The sequence below is a fragment of the Bos javanicus genome, chromosome 6, assembly GCF_032452875.1.
Source record: "Bos javanicus breed banteng chromosome 6, ARS-OSU_banteng_1.0, whole genome shotgun sequence".
Lineage (NCBI taxonomy): Eukaryota > Metazoa > Chordata > Mammalia > Artiodactyla > Bovidae > Bos > Bos javanicus.
This window is the reverse complement of record NC_083873.1, coordinates 68,372,342-68,391,638: the sequence shown is the minus strand read 5'-3', so window position 1 is coordinate 68,391,638 and position 19,297 is coordinate 68,372,342. Positions and strand designations below refer to the sequence as shown.

At 41.4% G+C, this 19,297-nt stretch overlaps 1 long non-coding RNA gene across 6 annotated transcripts; it reads left to right on the top strand.

The window, feature by feature from the left end:
* Window positions 1-5,905: 5,905 nt before the first annotated feature.
* LOC133249539 (uncharacterized) lies at window positions 5,906-18,259 on the top strand. Of its 6 annotated transcripts, none has more exons than XR_009737005.1 (9): window positions 5,906-6,008; window positions 7,587-7,696; window positions 7,865-7,923; window positions 9,855-10,017; window positions 11,586-11,749; window positions 12,972-13,101; window positions 13,279-13,793; window positions 17,000-17,086; window positions 17,941-18,259. It is a non-coding gene; the product is annotated as an uncharacterized LOC133249539 (long non-coding RNA). The 6 variants fall into 6 exon arrangements; XR_009737004.1 differs by having other exon boundaries at window positions 12,972-13,127; XR_009737006.1 differs by having other exon boundaries at window positions 12,972-13,453; window positions 13,717-13,793.
* Window positions 18,260-19,297: the final 1,038 nt, after the last annotated feature.

The following is a 19,297-nucleotide window of genomic DNA, read 5'->3' as shown; positions in this document are numbered from 1 at the left end:
GTTCATGGAACTTCCCTACTGAAAATTCTCCAAAGGTTTCCCTCTGCCCTCAGAATAATACCTATTCTCCTTATTCTGGTATAGAATACCACTTATCATGTGACACTTTCCTACATTTCTAACTTCATCTCCAAGCTACAAAGAACTGCTTGACATTTCCTAGAATGTCAGTTCACTCTTCTTGTTTGAACAAATTACTTCCTCCACTCAGAAGACTTCCACTGCTGTTCCTCCAATCCTCCTCACTAATTCAGTCTCATCTCCCTGCCCACATGGTCTGGTGACTACTGCAGAAGCCACCTCACAGATCTCTCTCCTTCTACCCTCACCCACTTCACACCTCTCCCCTCAACCCAACATACGGGTGGTTTAAAGCATAAACCAAGTCTGCCATTCTTCTGCCCTTGGTGGCCAGCCCTCATCACGACTCACAAGGCCCAGCACAGCCTGGTCCAGCTCACCTGTCCACCATCCCCTTGAATACCCATGCTCCACCCACACTGGCCACCTTCCTGCCTCTTGTCACCGCCTCAGGGCCTTTGCACCTGCTGTTCTCTTGGTCAAGAATGCTTTTTCCCTAGTTCTTCTCATGGCCGATGTGCTTCCCCACCTTTGGGTCTTTGCTTAAATAAAGCCTCCTCAGAGAGCCCTTTGCTGACTGTTCTCCCACTCATTCTAAATTCAAGAGTGCTGTGCCTGCTGGCTGCCACCACTACCACTCTCCATCCCAGTATCCTGTTTGTATCCTTCCCCATGTCTTTCATAGCCATAATCATCTGATGTACTTGTTCGTGTATTATTTTATGTATTTATTATTTTTCCCTCCCACTAGACTACCATTCTGTTCTCAGCACCTGGGCCTAGTGCTCAGCCCAAATTTTATTTGTTGATTAGAGGAGCAAGTGAATGAATGAACGATGACTCCTCCATAGCCCAGCACAAGCATCAACTCATTGCAGAAGCTTTCCTGCCCCCTCCCAGCTGAATTGGGCTTCCTATTACTGATTTTCTCATGTTTCTCCCCATCCCCCAGGTTGATTGATCGTTAAGAGAAAGGGCTATGCGTATATTCTTTGTGCTGACCACAGTGCCTGGTGCAAATGGTGAAGGGTTCATAAATGTCTCTTTAGTTAATGAAGATTGAATACATAAAAAAAAGCCCTGCAGTTTCTGTGACAGCTCACAGCTCCAACCACAATCACTTCTGCTTCATTCTCACTGGTAATCCTACTTCAGCTCAGTGCTTGACATAGGGGAGGTGTTCAGGAATATTTGTTAATTGGAGGAATAAATACATTTTTAAAGGAGAATTAGACCTACAGAGCTTATCTGTTTATTAGCAACTACTCTTTCACAAAACTCTGCTTAAGCTTTAGCTTCATGTCATTTTTGTCCATTATCAAGGAGAATATGACTTTTCTGAATCTAAAAATATCCTGTTTTTTTTTTTTTTCTTTTAGCAGTGACTATACTTGACACTCTTTGGATAACTCCATATTAATTAACCCATTCATTCTTTCACTCACTCATTTATCCACATATCTGTTCCCAGAGTTCCCAAAGGCCCAAGCTCAATTGTCCACACTGTAGTGATCTTTACTGAAAGATCCCTAAACACAGAGCAACTCTTCAGCTTACTGGGTGAGAGGGACTATTAGCTCTTTTTACTTTAAGGAACTGGGCCCAAGAATTGGGAAAGGACATAAGCTACAGACCTGGGAGTGAGAGACGTTCTTAGGATTTCATCTTCTAACCTAGGTCTGATTGACTCCCTCCACCCTGGCCTGTTACTTCCTCGGAAGCCATCTGGAGTCCCTACACGTGGTCATTTTCTTCAGCTTCTCTCCTTGCTCTGCCCCTCTCCCACCCCTCCCCTCATCAATGTGTTACTGACCCTGTCAGCTTCCCCAGTAAAGGAAAGAATATCTGGAAATGCTGATCACCCTGAACTAGTGCTTTCTCATGTACTGAACTCTTAAAAGTTCAGTGGGAAACCACATATAGTTTGTTTTTCCAGTTTTCTGATTTTAAAATAATACACATGCATTTGTGGAAATTTTAGGAAATACAAAAAGGACAATGAAGAAAATTAAGGACACCAGCATTATCATGCCACAGAAATAACCACTATTAATATTTTTTAACATTCCCTTCTACTTGATATAATCATAATCAACTTCCTGTGCCTATCATGTTTAAGTCTTCCTCCTCCCTTGTTTAGGTGCTCGATAAATGAATGAACACGTAGTTCTGCTTTTTTCCCAAAAGTGGGTTCATAGTATATATATACTGTTTTGTTATTTACCGTTTAAAAACCTAACATCATATCAAGAACATTATTTCATTAAACTTTTCTACAAAAATATTTTAATCGTTTAAAACAAACTTTATTGGATTTCTTTAAAATATAGCTGCCTAATATTCTAAAGCATAGGTACAAGTTTTTAAGCAATCCCTCATTGTTGAAAGATTTAGGTATTTTTGCCTTCTTTTCTCACTAAAAATAACTCTACAAGGCCTTTCACTTAAAAATTTCTCACTTAAAAATAACACTACAAGACTTTAGTGGGTATATATGATTGTTTCTATAGTATCCATTCCTAGGGGTAGAATTACCAGAATTACACATGTTTAACACTTGTGACATGCATTGACAAGTTGTCCTCCAGAAGTTTGGTCTAGTCTATCCTCCCCAGTAGCGCGGCATGTGGGTGCCTGCAGTTTAGTGCTTTTGAAGTATCATTTAAATCATTCCAGGGTAAAGTGCTATCAAGGCAAGATCCTTTTACCACTTTATTCCATCTACTTCAGTTGAATATAAATTGCTCTGAGTAGTTGCATCTTTCTTGTAAAAGGTATGCTTGTTGCTAGCACATCTTCCTGTCAACCAGAGGATGGGGGGACTTCACTGGTGATCCATTGGTTAAGAATCCACCTTCCAGTGAAGGGGATGTGGGTTTGATCCCTGGTCTCAGAACTAAGATCCCACATTCTGCAGGGCAACTAAGCCCTTGAGCCACAACTACTGAGCCCACACCTGAACTAGAGAACTCGGGTGCCATAACTCAGACCTGAGAAAGAAAAAAAGAAAGGAAGGAAGAAAGAGAAAGAAAGAAAACCAACTAAAGGACCAACTCTCCACTCCCAGTCTTAGACGATGTGCAACTTTGTAGATTCATGGCCTCCTCAGCCTGCCTTTGGTCAAGATGTTGATGATTCCTGGTTTTAGTTCAGATGAAAACACATCCTGGCATCTGCTGCCAATTCCCCTTACAGGAGGCGAGCTCCTGCAAGACTCCAGATCCCTTTGGGATAACAAGGTGGGATGTGGGATACATCTTAAGACGTGGTCACCTTTGCGGTAGCCGGCTACGCTCAGCTAGCCTCTGAGGCCTGTGCCAGAGACCTCCTCAACAAACAGTCCCACCAGGGCCTGAGGGTCCCCAACCAAACCTCCTGACTACCAGCCAGATATGAACCTTCTGCTTTACAATAAGTCCATTCAGCCTATCCTTCCTTGTCTGTGCTCTTTCTAAATGAAAAAAAAGTACTCCCAAATGCATACCTCTTCTTGTGTTCTCAGTTACTTCAGTCGTGTCTGACTGCTTTCGACACCATGGACAGTGGCCTGCTAAGCTCCTCTGTCCATGAGATTTTCCTGGCAAAAATACTGGAGTGGATTGCCATGCCTTCCTCCAGGGGAGCTTCCTGATCCAGGGATCAAACCTGTGTCTCTTGTATTATAGGCAGATTATTTACCTGCTGAGCCATCAGGGAAGCCCCATATCTCTTTATACCCTACTAATTATTTAGAGGATGAAGTGGAATGATCATACAAGTTCTCAAATAATTCTCAGCGGGTTCCTTCTTCCATTGTCTCTGCATCCAGACTTAAGTGGGAGGTAGCAGGGAGCCAGCTTACCTTTCAGTTCATTGTATTGCTCAGAATATCCCAAATCAGTGAACGCTGGGCTCCCTGCTCCCTGATCTCTTCTTCCCTCTCACCTCTCCCTAGGAAGGTTGTCATTGAAAGAGATTTGCCCCAGACAAGTAAACCCTGGATAAGTGGGGGGAGGAAGCCCACTGACTTACGAAAAAACATAAAAGAATTCCTTTAAATATATAATCCTTCTAATATACAGGGCAATAGAAAAGGCATCTAAGTAGCCATTTTTAAAAGAAATATTCTGTTAGTATATCTTAAAATTCCATTTCTGTGTTTTAATTTAATTTTAATTTTATTATTATAGTATAATCAACTAAATATTAGTAGCTATATACTTACGCATGCTCAGTAGCTTCAGCCGTGTCTGACTCTATGCGACCCTATGGACTGTAGCCAGGCTCCTCTGTCCATAGGATTCTCCAAGGCAAGAATACTGGACTGGGTTGCCATGCCCTCCTTCAGGGGATCTTCCCAACCCAGGGATCGAACCTATATATTATACCTCCACATTAATAGATACCTGATACTGAGGCTGCCTGAGGAAATAGCTCTCCATCAAACATTTTACAATATTATTTTTTTTAATTTTTTTGGCTGCACCACAAGATATGTGGGATCTTAGTTCCCCAACCATGGATTGAACATGCACCCCCTGCATTGCAAGGCAGATTCTTTATCCCAGTACCACCAGGCAAGTGTATATTTGGTGTTGCAATATGAAAATGACCTTTGTAATTCTCCTCTTTTATCCTCATCCTCCCTTACTACTCTCATCCTGTTCTTTTGCTAAATGAATTCTTTCCCCTATTCTTTTGCTAAAAGGAATGAATTTTCCCCTATTTTGTTTAGTGCTTTAAAGAAAGTGACTGATTTCAAAGACAGAGGAAAATAGACTTCTTCACTGTCTTCCAGCAGAGGACAGGGAATGGACCAGGAGAAACCAAAAGTTCTAAAACGATGTGAACACGCATCTGATATTCTATCCATTGGGAACCTGGCCCCACAAGGCTCCAATTATTATTAGAGGAAATAACAGGACACAGATGCAAAAATCTCTGACCCAGCCTCTGCGGTCACGCAGGGCCAGGCCTCGCAGAAGGCTCTGGCGTGGCATGGCTTTCCGCACTGGCCTGGAGGCCTGGAGACTGACCTTTAAGAGACATGCAGGCCCCCTCAGGAAAAAAGGGCTCTCTCTGGCACCACCAGAACCGACTAGTGTGGCTCGAAGCTCTGCAGGCACATTTTCTTGCCCCAGTAAGAGTCTCAGGGGATGCCGTGCAGCTGTGAGAGCTTGTAAAGCCAATGTGGTGACTTCATCTCTGGCCAGTAAGCAGACCATTAACAGAGCAGGAGCCACTAGCTACAGCTAAATAGGGGTGAGCAGGAAAGCCTGGAAAAGATGGAAGAGTCACCTGTGGGGCTTAAAAACCACACCCCACCAAGAATAGAATCATTCTACTATAAATTAACCATATCTCATATAAGCATTGAGGGGACTGATGAGAATTCAGGCACATGACTCAGGTTTTATTTAACAGATGCCCAGTGTTCTTCATCTGACTCCTCAATGGCTGACTGGGCCCCCATAGGACAGGGAGTACATTTGTTTTAAGCTGGTTTCACTCATTTCCTAATGCTGGGGATGTGTGTGTTTAGTAATATCCATTTATGTAGGGAGCTTGAGAGATCTTCTCCTTTATGTTTTTTAAAAAAAATTTTATTGGAATATAGTTGATTTACAACATTATGTTAGTATCTGCTGTACAGCAAAGTGATCCAGTTATATATGTACAGGTATTCATTCTTTTCCAGATTCTTTTCTCATATAGGTTATCACAGAATGTTGAGTAGAGTTCCCTGTACTATACAGTTGGTCCTTGTTGGTTATCTAGCTCATATATAGTTGTTGTTGTTATTGTTGCTGTTGTCGATCAGTTGCTAAGCAGTGTCTGACTCTTTGTGACCTCATGGACTGTAGCCTGCAGGCTTCTCTGTCCATGGGATTTTCCAGGCAAGAATACTGGAGTGGATTGCAATTTCCTCCTCCCGCATATATAGTATTGTGAGTGTTAATCCCAAACACCTGATTTATCACTTCCCCCAACACTTTGCCTTTTGGTAAAAGCTGAAACTTCAGTACTTTGGCCACCTCCTGAGAAGAGTTGACTCATTGGAAAAGACTCTGATGCTGGGAGGGATTGGGGGCAGGAGGAGAAGGGGATGACAGAGGATGAGATGGCTGGATGGCATCACTGACTCGATGGATGTGAGTCTGAGTGAACTCTGGGAGTTGGTGATGGACAGGGAGGCCTGGAGTGCTGCGGTTCATGGGGTCGCAAAGAGTCGGACACGACTGAGCCACTGAACTGAACTGAATCATAAATTTGTTTCCAATGTCTGTAAGTCTGTTTCAGTTTTGTAAATAAGTTAATTTGTGTCTTTTTAAAAAATTAGATTTCACATATGAGTGATATCATGTAATATTAGATCTTCCCCTTTAGAGCATCTTCAGAACCCCCAAATTCTCTTGCTTTGGAAAGAGAAATTTGGGACTTACATAGAGCATGTAATAATCTGTGGTGAGGACTGGTCCTGCAAATGCTATTGGTGGTGGTGTTTTTGACACTGAATAGCAAGGCAGCTAAGGTCAAGTTCTCTCACTTGGTCGTGTGCCTTTTCCATGTTATTTAGGTCAGCACATTGAAACAACCCTTCATTTTTGGACATTGTGATAGGTGCATATGTATTTAAATTCTAATTTCTGAATATTGAATCATATTTTATAAACAATAGGCCATTGTGTTATTTAAAGGATACTTTGTGAATCCTTTTGTTTAGTTGGGCTTGGGAGAGTAAACACTTACTTTCCTCAGACAAAAGAAATATCCTAATAGTGGATAATCTGATTAATAAAAATCAGAATGTATCAATGTTATTTACAAAGTGCTTCAGTGTTTTTTCAAAATAACACTATATTTTATCCCTTTTTAATGGTACACTCAATCTTGTAATATTTTTCAAAGGATATTTTTTAAAAAACATACATCAAAGGACAGTTTTCAAAGTACCAGTGTACTAAATAATGGCAATTTTTTTGACTTGTTGCTCAAAGTCTTTTTATGAAGCTGTGAAGTCCCTGGTATGTTCTGGGCACTACAAATTGACCTTAATTACTCTTTTCTGGGTATTTCCAGATAGAAAGTCATTTAAAGCAAGGCTTGCCAGCTGAGATTGCCTAGCCCAAGCTAGCTCTTAGTTACTCATACACGATTAATCTGCTGCACCATGGCTGACCTTCAGGACTGGTGGGATGTCACCAGGGCCATCTCCTTCTCAACTCTGGGCTTAAATAAGGCTCCTTTAGAGTACAAGTCAGAATTCCCTATGAGCCAGACTGCAGAATCCCTAGAGATCAGCTGAGAGACTAGGAGTCTCCAGCTAAGAAACAGCCATAAGAAAGAACAGAAGGAAGGTGGGGTGTAATTAGTGACCTTTGCTGCATGCAGTCTACTTTCAAAGATGAGAAAACTGAGGCTGAGAGAAGTTATCTGCTTGATTTCAATAGTTGTAACTATTTAAACACCCATTTGGAGCCAGAAGTCGTGCTGTTCTACTATTCAACATGTATTTGTTCCCCAAGCACTGAGCATCTTCCATGAACCTAGCACATTTCAGTGGCACTGGAGAAGTGAACAGAGGCCAGGCTCTGAAGAGGCTTTGCATCCAGTGGGGCAGACAACCAGGAGCCAGGTGACAAACATTGCTTTGTTCCATTGCTTCTTTTACTACGGCTTTCCTTTCTCTTTGGTCTAAATTGAGATTGTTACCTACACTTGGAACAGCTCCATTTTTCCATCCCCTTCTTGTTATCAAGAGACTATATATTATCCTCAAGTGTTCCTCCCTTTATTTTCACAGGAGGCAGTAGTGACATGTCCTAAGGGTACGTGCGTGTTAAGTCGCTTCAGTCATGTCCGGTACGTGCGTGCTAAGTCGCTTCAGTCATGTCCAACTCTTTTTTTTTTTTTTTTTTAATTTTATTTTTAAACTTTACAAATTGTATTAGTTTTGCCAAATATCAAAATGAGAGACCCTGTGGATTGTAGCCCTCCAGGCTCCTCTGTCCCTGTCCATGGGATTCTCCAGGCAAGAATACTGGAGTGGGTTGTCATGCTCTCCTCCAGGGATCTTCCCGACCCAGGAACTGAACCCGCTTCTTCTGTGTCTTTGCATTGCGAGTGAATTCTTTGCCCATTGCGCCACCTGGGCAGCCTCTGTCTGAAGGGTATAAGCTTTGATTTGCCTTATGGTGGTGGTGATGAGCTTCCACGAAGACATTTGGCACTCATTCTGTCCATCTTTTAATTAAGGATACCTTTCAAATAGCAAAAACTCTATAAATATTGACAGATGGACCCAGTTTGGAACACAATCTGGACTTTGAAATGGAAAAAACCCAAGTTAACAATAGAATAAGGAGAAGAGCTACATACGGGGACTGGATTATCATCTGCAGCTGCGTAGTTCATACCGTTTGATCAAATTCCCTCCTTTGAGTGCAGCCAAAGCCACATATTTAGCCACATTTCTGGCTTCGTTTTAGAACACCACCCTTGTTTTCCTTTCTTTCATTCCTCTCTCAATTTATGTTTCCCTGCAGTATATGTAAATCCTTTTAAATGTTCTTAAATTTTTCCTGGAACCAGGGAACACATAAATTAATCAATAAAGGTTAATCAATAATGGTGGTCGTATTTCTTTGTCTTCTCCTCTCTCTTGGCTCGCTGCAGTGGCTTCTGCCTGCCCTGTCTCCCATCACGGACCTGTCTTCTGCCACTAGATTCTTCCTCATGGCTTTTCTCACTCCTTACCTCTGCGCCAGTTTAGCCCTCAGTCGTAGTAATCCTCATCTCTTCCTCTTTCTCAGTTTCCATTGTGATGCCTGGTTCTCCTCTTATCTCTTCAACAGCTTATTTGAGAATCCTTTTCTAGTTCCTCTTTCCAACCCCGTTCATTAATTACAGTTCTGAGACTCAGTTCCTTGCACTCCTATTCTTCTGTCCCAAAGAGAGCTCACTTTCTACCATGGACCACAAACCCCTTAGGGACAGGGACCATATATTTTTCAATATCACAGAAGGCCTGGCATATACTTGGAGCTCAACACTCATCACTGCTTTAAACTTGATAATTCCAGGAGTGGTGGTCTATAATGTCCCTCTAGAAAGTTTAGAGAAGAATTTTAAGAAAACAAACTAGTCATGGAATATATATGATTTATGTTGTCCACTGAAGTCTCTAGTCTCATAAACCTATGAAATGAAAATAGACAAGGATTACACTGAAATCTTTTATTATGACCAGCATTAGTTTTAGTACATCTTACAGAGTGACACAGATGCAATTTTGGTTGTTGTTATTGTTGTGTGTTTTATGTATATATTTCTAAAACGTATCTTGAATCCCTCGTCTCTGCCCATTCTCACTTCCACGATGCTGCATGCTGTTTGCAGCCCTGTCACCTGTTACTTCGATGACCCAATGGCCTCTGACAGGTTACCCTGATGTCTTTACCCCTCATGTATTCTCCACACAGCAACAAGAGAGGTTTTTAAGCAACCTGCATGTGTTGTTCCCCTGCACCACTACCTTTCCTGGTTCTCTATTACTCTGTGGATAAATACCCGGTTGTGTGACCTGCAAGGCATTCCATGACCTCAACAGCTTTTCTCAGTTCCTAGGATGCTCCACACTCCTGACCCTATGCCATTACATGTCCTCTTTGTTGGGGAGACTCTGAACTTACCCTTAAGGGCTTGGCTTCTGCAGAGAAGCTGCCCTGACTCCTCAGATTGGTTCAGAAATGCTGATTATTCACTGTCTTCTCCACTATGCTTTTCTTCCATAGGACTTAGGACAACCGGAAGGAAGCAACTATTTGGCTGTTTATCTGTAGCATAGTGTCTGCGTTCCCTGGCTGGACCAGAAGCTCTCCAAAGCCAGGCTTGCTGCCTCTGTTGCTCACCACTTTATTCAGAGGAACTAGCCTGGCACATATATGTTTGTTGAAGGTATAAATAAAAGTCATTAAAGAATCAGACCTTGCTGTCTGGTACCCAATAAAACCCTCTAATTTATAAAGATGTTTAAGGCATGGCTGAAGCTGGAAATTAAAGAGGCGGGCTGAGTTGGCAGTGATGTGGTGAAGGTATACTTGAAACAGGTTCTGCAGGCCCCTAGGTGCTGACCGGAATGTGAGTTGAATGAGGGTCCATGTGAATGTTGAGCAGAGAGGCCCAGCTCTGAAAGCCAAGGGTCTTTTCCTCAGTCGTGGAACACAAAGGCTTATCTGATCTTCACCACTTGCCAAGCCTACACATAAATTTATTTGATGTATTTCTGCATCCTATTTTTCACATAGTAGATAAATCTGTGATTATCTTTTAGGAATTCTGCTAGATGGAAGCCAACACACTAAATAAGTCACAAGTCATGATTCTTTTTAGAAAGAATCACGAGTTTCACTTCACCTTTCCCTGGCTAATCGTTGGAATTTTGACATATTAGCATCTCAGAATAAATTAAAAGCTTTCAGAAATTAAAAGCAGCATCTATGGTTTGGGAAAATTAGGCATTAACTGTAAGAAACTGAACATCCCTGTAGTTCTCAATGTGCCTGCTTTTTGGAGTCCCAGAGCTAATGTCACCGCATCTTCTATTTAGTGATATTGATGTTGTTATTTTTTAATATACTAGCCATGGCAAAATACCTATGTGAAGCTTTTTAGTTATTCATTTCATTAAAAAGACAGATTTTTTTAACCAAAGAATAATCGGTTTTACAATGTTGTGTTAGTTTCAGGTATACAGCAAAATGGTTCAGTAATATATAAGTATTCTCTTTCAGATTCTTTTCCATTATAGGTTATTACAAGACATTGCATATAGTTCCCTGTACTAAATATTAGGTCCTTGGTTTTTAAATCTATTTTATACATAGTAGTATGTATTTGTTAATCCTAAACTCCTAATTTATCTGTCCCCTGCCGTCCCCTTTAGAAATCAAAAATTTGTTTTCTTTGTCTGAGTCTGCTTCTGTTTTGTAAATAAGTTCATTTGTATCATTTTTTAGATTCCACATAAGTACGGTATTTGTCTTTCTCTGTCTTACTTCACTTAGTATAATAATCTTTAAGTCCATCCATGTTGGTGCAAATGGCATTATTCTGTTCACTTTATGACTGAGTAGTATTCCACTGTGTATACATACACATCTTCTTTATCTATACATCTGTCATCTGTCAATGGACATTTAGGTTGCTTCCATGTCTTGGCTTCTATAAATAGTGCTGCGATGAACACTGGAGTGTGTAGCTTTTAGAATCATAATTTTTGAAAAAAAAACACAGGATTTTTTTTTTTTTTTGGCTCTGCCAGGTCTTATTTGCAGCTTGTAGGATCTAGTTACCTGATCAGGGTAGAATCCAGGGTCCCTGCATTGGGGAGTCAGAGTCCTAACCACTGGACCATCAAGGAAATCCCAAAACAGGATTTTTAATTTTGAAAGAGAAAATTTTGGTGGGACCTTTCAGAAAACACAGAATGTGTCCAAGGATGTGCATAATTATTCTCTCAAAAGGAACCCCTGGCTGTGTGCGCCTGACAGGGACTGGGAAGTGAACATTGGTGCTGCAGGAGACAGAACAAGACTCAATCCAGTCTTTGCTCTCAAAGTGCTTAAATCTGCTGTGGGAGATGAGATGAGACAACACTTCTCAAATCTATAGTTCAAGGAGGAAAGTTGTAAGTATTACAAAGGCACACGTGCAATTCTGCATATTCTATGTATGTTTTATGTATCTTCTACATACGCTCAGGTACGGGAAAGATTGAGATTTTAAACTGGTCATAAGAGATGGTAGGTTTTCTTTTCTTTTGCTTATTAATTTATTTATTATAGAGAAATAAATATATGTAGACGGTATGGGCTTCCCCGGTGGTTCCGTGGTAAAGAATCCAGCTGTCAATGCAGCAGATGCAGGAGATGCAGGTTCAATCCCTGGGTCAGAAAGATCCCCTGGAGAAATGACAACCCACTCCAATATTCTTGCCTGGAAAAATGCCATGGACAGAGGAGCCTGGTGGGCTACAGTCCATGGGGTTGCCAAGAGTCAGACACGACTGAGCAGGCATGCAGACAGTATAAATGAGTGAAAAGGATCAAATAAAAACTTAATAATATCACTAATCACTGTTAACAGTTATTTTTCCTCTGTATATATTTATGTTATTGTTTTTACAAACTTGGGATAATACATTGTATAACACTGATAATCTGATTTTCTCATTTAACATAAACATCTCTCTGTGTCTGCTTGTCAGTCAATACACAGGTATATTTTTGACTAAGTAGCAGCTAGGCGGGAAATGCCTAAATCTGAGCTGCAGGATCTTCGAGAACAAAGTTTAGGAGCAAAGTATAGTCTTTGCGGGGAGAGACATGCTCAGCAAGGGCCAGGGAATCCCTGCTGAGTGCACAGTTCCAACTTGGCCATTTCTCTTCTTGGCATCAGACAATGCTGGCTGTACTTAGAAAACACAGTAAAGCGCACCTTGCCATTCTGGTTAATAACCTGGTCTATACAATCAGCCCAAGTGCTACTGAGATGCTTGGGGAGACTAAAAGGTTATTAGAAAAATTCTCTACCTGATGGAGCAGACCTGTGGTCACCACTGAGAGTGTGCCTGACTTTTGATTCATTGCCAACTGGAGCAAACGTGGCGTGTGGGTGGCTGTATTTTTATTCAGAAAAGCACTGCCAATTATCTGGCAAAAGCCTGCAATTTTCTGAATGTTTGTAATCTTAGTGGGTGTGCTCAGGGTGGGGCTTGGTGAAAAACTGAACACTTGAAAAAAACCAAGGGCAATGGTACACGGGCCGGTTGTTTTTCTCCAAAGCAGAATAAATGTTAAAATGCCTGACGTGAATGGAGGGTGATTCAGAACATCTGACCTTCAACGCAGGAAGTTCCTGTTTGCCTCCGTGGCAGGATTCTGGGGAGGAAATGCTGGCGAGGTAAAGTTCATGGTGATATGACCAAGAGGTTTTGGAGTTGCTTATGCCCTACAAGCGAAGACTATTCCCATCTTGAAAGTGAGTGTCCTGTGCCCAGATTGGAGGTGTGCAAAGAGCCTCCAATGTTTCTATTATTCATCTGCTTACACACACACACACAGAGTGATTGATTCAATGTCTATTACCATGTGCCAGCAACAAAGTAAAATTTCACTGAGGACAAATCTTTCCAATCTTCCTTATTTGTGGAGGCAGGTAGGGAGAGCAATGACACCAGACCACACTTTGACCAGCTGCAAAAATGGACACCAAGTATGAAGAGAGCAGAACTGAACCAGCAGAGCAGGCTGTGTGCCCCGAGCAGGCTGGAGAGACTGTCCTGGGAGTTCACAACAGCAGGACTGGACACTTTCACAGTGAAGAGCCCTTGGTGAGATCCCTTTGATTTATTAAGTACAGACTTCACAGGCAAAGGCAATCAAAGCAACAGTCTCATATAAAGCAGAGCGGGGCTTAGCTAAGTGCCCCATAAGAAGCTCGCCTGCGCTTTCGGCCCCATGCTCCCAGAATGGGCCCATTCAGCCTCACTGGCAGTGGAGTCAGATTGCCCATCATTTCTTCAGAGAACTGCTGGTTCCTTCTCGTCCCTCCCATGCTGCCTCCAACCTAACTTACTTCCAGCTGTGCTCCCAGGCCCGCTGAGTCCGTCAGTCCTGAGGAACCGTCCCCGCCCTCCTCTCCAGCCTTTGTGAGAAGACAGTCACCCCTTGGTAAGTGAATGCTCCTGGTGGTCAAGAGAGCAGTCTCTACACTGAGTTGTGTGACTCCATACGGATACAAATTATGGATTGAAAATAATCAGCTGTGTGAACTTGGACAAATTATTTAACCTCTCAGGGCCTTGGGTTCTGCATCCAAAATGGAGGGAAAATAATGTTATCTACCTCCTAGATAGATAATACCTAGGATTATCTATGTTGTGAGGATTAAAAGACATAATACTCTTGCAATGCTCAGAGGTGTTTCTGGCACTTTACTCGTATTCAATATTAACCTTTATCATAATTTTTAAGTTATTATCATTATTACAGAATTGGAAAGGCTCTTGAACATTTATCATAATTTAAAAGCTACTATTATTATTTTAGAGCTACATGAATGGACCTAGGGATCATCATACTAAGTGAAGTAAGTCAGGTAGAGAAAGACATATCACATGAGATCGCTTGTATGTGGAATCTAGAAAAATACCCAATACAGACGAACTTATTTAGAAAACAGAAATAGACTCACAGACAGAAAACAAACTTATGGTTATTAAAGAGGAAAGCAGAGGGAGGGGTAAATTAGGAGTTTGGAATTAAAATATACACACTACTACCTATAAAATAGAAAGTCAACAAGGACCTACTGTACAGCTCAGGGAACTATACTCAACATCTTATAATAACTATAATGGAAAAGAATCTAAAAGAAATTATATATATATATATATATATCTGAATTGTTTTGCTGTACACCCGAAACTAACATAACATCATAAATCAACTACATTTCAATAAAAATTGAAAACAATAAAACGAAAAATTAAAGTTACTATTACTAGTACAGAATTAGGAAGGCATGAATTTCATACTCTTTTGGCCATGGATAGTGTTTGTTTCTCTCAACATTTAGTGACTATACAGAAACTCTTCTATCCTCTTCTTCTAGCCCATCTTCCCCCTGACCATTCATCAGATGATGAGTGAGTGGAAATCAGCAATGAAGTCTTTGCTCTGGATCTAAACTTAAATTAATTTCCACTTTACTTTCCTTGCCAAATCCTGTGGCTGGAGGGACCAGTGAATGCTGAAAGATTTAGAGCTGTAATTAGGGGAGGGAGTGTGATTGGGAGCCTGTAGCAGGGAAAAAACGATGGGGAGAGGGGTCTGACCCTGAGTTTCCTGTGTCCCCCTCTTGAAGTCTCCTTTGTGCCCAGAGCGGTTGATTCAGATGAACTCCTGAGTGTGGTGGTTGTAGTTGCCTTTTGGAGTTGTTAGGATTTGAAGTATTATTTCAACAATGGCTGTGACATCTACTCCAAAGTTTTGCCAATGACATAAACCACCAAATCTTCCACCTTTGGTTTTGTGGGGAATTTTGCTAAATACTTTTCCTGTGCCCTCATGTCTGGACATACCTCTGCTTCAAGTTGAGAAAATGATCTCTTCTATGATTAAGAGACCCCAAAGCATTATATTACAACTTGATCAGGGTATCACATATTATTCCACAAGCCAGAAAGCAACCTATAGGCCAGAGTGGCCTTTTAGGACTGTTTCATTCCAGACAACCCAAAGGGAATTTGGTTGGGAAATAGGGTAGCAGGCCCAAACAGATTTTTTAAAGCTCACCAGAATCTTTCATGCATTGAAGAAGGAAATGGCAACCCACTCCAGTGTTCTTGCCTGGAGAATCCCAGGGATGGGAGGCCTGGTGGGCTGCCGTCTATGGGGTCGCACAGAGTTGGACACGACTGAAGCGACACAGCAGCAGCAGCAGCAGCAGAATCTGCAAATCGCTAAGTAGTGCATAAAGCTCATACTAAAGGCATTCTGATTTCCCAGGTGCTGCTAGTGGTAAAGAACCTACTTGCTGAAGCAGGAGACATAAGAGACATGGGTTCGATCCCTGGGTTGGGATGATCCCCTGGAGGAGGGCATGGCAACCCACTCCAGTCCATTCTTGCCTGGAGAATCCCCATGGACAGAGGAGCCTGGAGGGCTACAGTCCATGGGGTTGCAAAGAGTTGGACACAACTGAAGCGACTTAGCACACATGCATGCAAAGGCTTTCAGCATAATTCAAAATACAAAACATTTTAAAATGTGCATGGTAGATTCTAATAAAATCTGGCACAGTTATTATGAGTATTTCCCATGAAGGGGAGTTCTCCTTCAGATTCTGGATCCACTATTTATCATCTGTGTGACCTTGAATCAATTTGCTGACCTTGCTATGCCAGTTCCCTCATCTATCAAATGGGAATGATAGTAGCCACCTCCTAGGGTTAAGTAAAGGAGGTAATAGTTGCAAAGCCCTTCAGGCAGCTGTTGGCTCAAAAAACCCCTCAGTTGATCTGAGTTATAAACATAATTTTACTTTCCAAGTGTCTCATCAACCACCTGTGTAAAATCACAAAAACATCTACCTTTAAATGCTTACAAATAATGTATTTAAAAAAATCTTTTCATTAATATCTAACCTAGATAGTATATTCAAAAGCAGAGACATTACTTTGCCAGCAAAGGTCCGTCTAGTCAAGGCTATGGTTTTTTCTGTGGTCATGTATGGATGTGAGAGTTGGACTGTGAAGAAGGCTGAGTGCCGAAGAATTGATGCTTTTGAACTGTGGTGTTGGAGAAGACTCTTGAGAGTCCCTTGGACTGCAAGGAGATCAGCCCTGGGATTTCTTTGGAAGGAATGATGCTAAAACTGAAACTCCAGTACTTTGGCCACCTCATGGGAAGAGTTGACTCATTGGAAAAGACTCTGATGCTGGGAGGGATTGGGGGCAGGAGGAGAAGGGGACGACAGAGGATGAGATGGCTGGATGGCATCATTGACTCGATGGACATGAGTCTGAGTGAACTCCGGGAGTTGGTGATGGACAGGGAGGCCTGGCGTGCTGCGATTCATGGGGTCGCAAAGAGTCAGACACGACTGAGCGACTGATCTGATCTGATCTGATCTGAATGGGAACAAATTACCACAGTAGTTTTATGTTTTGAATATATACAGACATACCATAAAGAAAGAATGTTTTAAAGTATCAGTTCAGTTCAGTGGCTCAGTCATGTCTGACTCTGCAACCCCATAGACTGCAACATGCCAGGCTTCTCTGTCCATCACCAACTTTAAAAGTATAGGTTTGGTAAAATACTTTATCAAAGTAACAATATCATAAGATTTTTCTCTTCTTTCCCTTGATAAGGAAGAAGAGGAAGTTGACTTTCAGCTATGCTTCAATCTAGAAAGTTCTAGAAGGCTGCTGTCTATGGTCCATTGAATGTTCTACCAAGTAAGCACCAAAGGTTATCTAGTACTCCTCAGATGTGGGCATGAATGGCCAGGGCTGCCAGCCTGTGTCAGGGCTTGGTTGGCATTTCCATCCTTTCCCCAACAACCAGAGATCTTTATATGAAACTACACATCCCTCCTCTTCTCAATTTATTCTCTGGCCCATGATTTTTTAAAAAATATTTATTTGGCTGCAGTGGGTCTTAGTTGCAGCCTGTAGGATCTTTAGTTGAGGCATACAACCTCTTAGTAGCTACATGTGGAATCTAGTTCCTTGACCAGGGATCAAACCCAGGTCCCCTATATCGGGAGTGTCGAGTCTTAGCCACTGGACCACAGGGGAAGTCCCATAGTCCACGGTTTTAATCACCTTCTTTAGAATACTCATATATTTATTGCTTGAGCCCAGGCTTTCCAAGCTCTGAACTGTCTCTAACTTAATAAGTTCTTGAGGGTGCCCAAGAAACTGTGAAATCAATGTAACTAAAACTGAACTCATCATCTTCCTTCTCAAACTTGATCCTCTTCCAAGTACCACTATTCCACTGGATGGTACCACCATCCCCATCATTATCCCATGATTCAACCATAACCTTCAGCTCAACCCTGACACCTCCTCCACCTTCACCTTTTACCCCACTTTTCACCAAACCTTACATTTCCATGAATGCATCTACTTCTGCATGTATCTACTCCAATCTCCACTACCTGCACTTAAGTTCACACTAACTATATTGCTTATCTGAACCACTGCCTTTTAGCTGGGTTTCCCAAATTCATTCTAGGTGAGTAACCTTTTCAAATCTAAGTCACCTCCCTTCTTAAAATACTGAAATGATTTTTCGTTATTTTCAGGATAAAGACAACTTCTTGACTTCGTAATTCAGCCTGCAAGATCCTCCATGGTCTGGCCTCCACCCTTCCCTTCCTCTTTCATCTTGCAATCCTATTTCATTTGGTCTCTCCTCCTCTGCCTCCAGGTCATCTTTCTGTCCTTTATCTTTTTTCATATTCCCTCTTGCCACAGGGACTTTGCGCCTATTACCTTGAATGATCTCCCATCGTTTCTCAGCCTAATTCCCACTTTCCTTCTCAAGTATCTCTTCTGCAAGGAAGTATTTCTTGACTTCCCTGATGAATCAACTAATTCTAATAAAGGATATGAGAACACTGAGTACTTCTGACAGCACTTTATTAATACTTTCATCCAAAGAATATTTACTGAGAATCTACAACGTGTCAAGTTCTATTTTAGGTACTAGAGCCGAGTTACTGAACAGGACAGATGACATCTCCCTTATGGAGCTGCCTTTCGAGGATGGGAAACAGACAATAAACAAACAAATAAATATAAACATCACAGAATAAGTACTTTCAAAACAGATAAAGCAGGGAAGTAGAACAGAGAGAGACAGAGGGTGTCAGATTTGCAGTTTTTCATTTGTTTATGTGGTTACTTGATTAATACTTATATTCTTCACTTGACTGTAAGCTCTAAGAGAGCTGGGTTTTCTCTGCAGCATTTAGCACATATATGAGATAGTGCTTATCTAGTAATTGGAGAAGGAATTGGCAACCCACTCTAGTATTCTTGCCTGGAAAATCCCATGGACAGAAGAGCCTGGTAGGCTATAGTCCATGGGGTTGCAAAGAGTCAGACACGACTGAGCGACTTCACTATCTAGTAAAAGACATCCAGTAAAAATAATTGAATCATTTTCCTTCTAACTAACAGCAGTTGTACAGAATGGAATGTGACACTGTTGGGTTGGGTTGCCTCATGTGAGTAGATATTAATATTCTCTAAAAATGAAAATGAATAGTATGTCTTACTTCAAAGTCATTTAACTTTTGTATGTTTGAATGTAACACAGAGATCTTGGGAAATTTCATACATTGAATACTTTGAGTGCACTTTGTTCTAAGATGAAAAAAAAATCCTGAACACATTCTGCACTTTCTTAATTCTTATACTTGTAAATGATTTTCAAATTGAAAGTTTAAAAAATCAGTTAAATTAGTGAACTCGGCTGTGACCAAAAAAGCCAGCTAGAATGTGGCCCTGCTTCACAACTGGGTTTGCACCTTTGGAAAGAGTGTAACTCTCACCAAAGAATGGGTGATGGCCCTAAAACCATACACTTTAACTTGAGATTTTTAACTATTTCCGGGAAGCAAGACTAGCTACACTTCCAAGAGATTTTATTTTTCT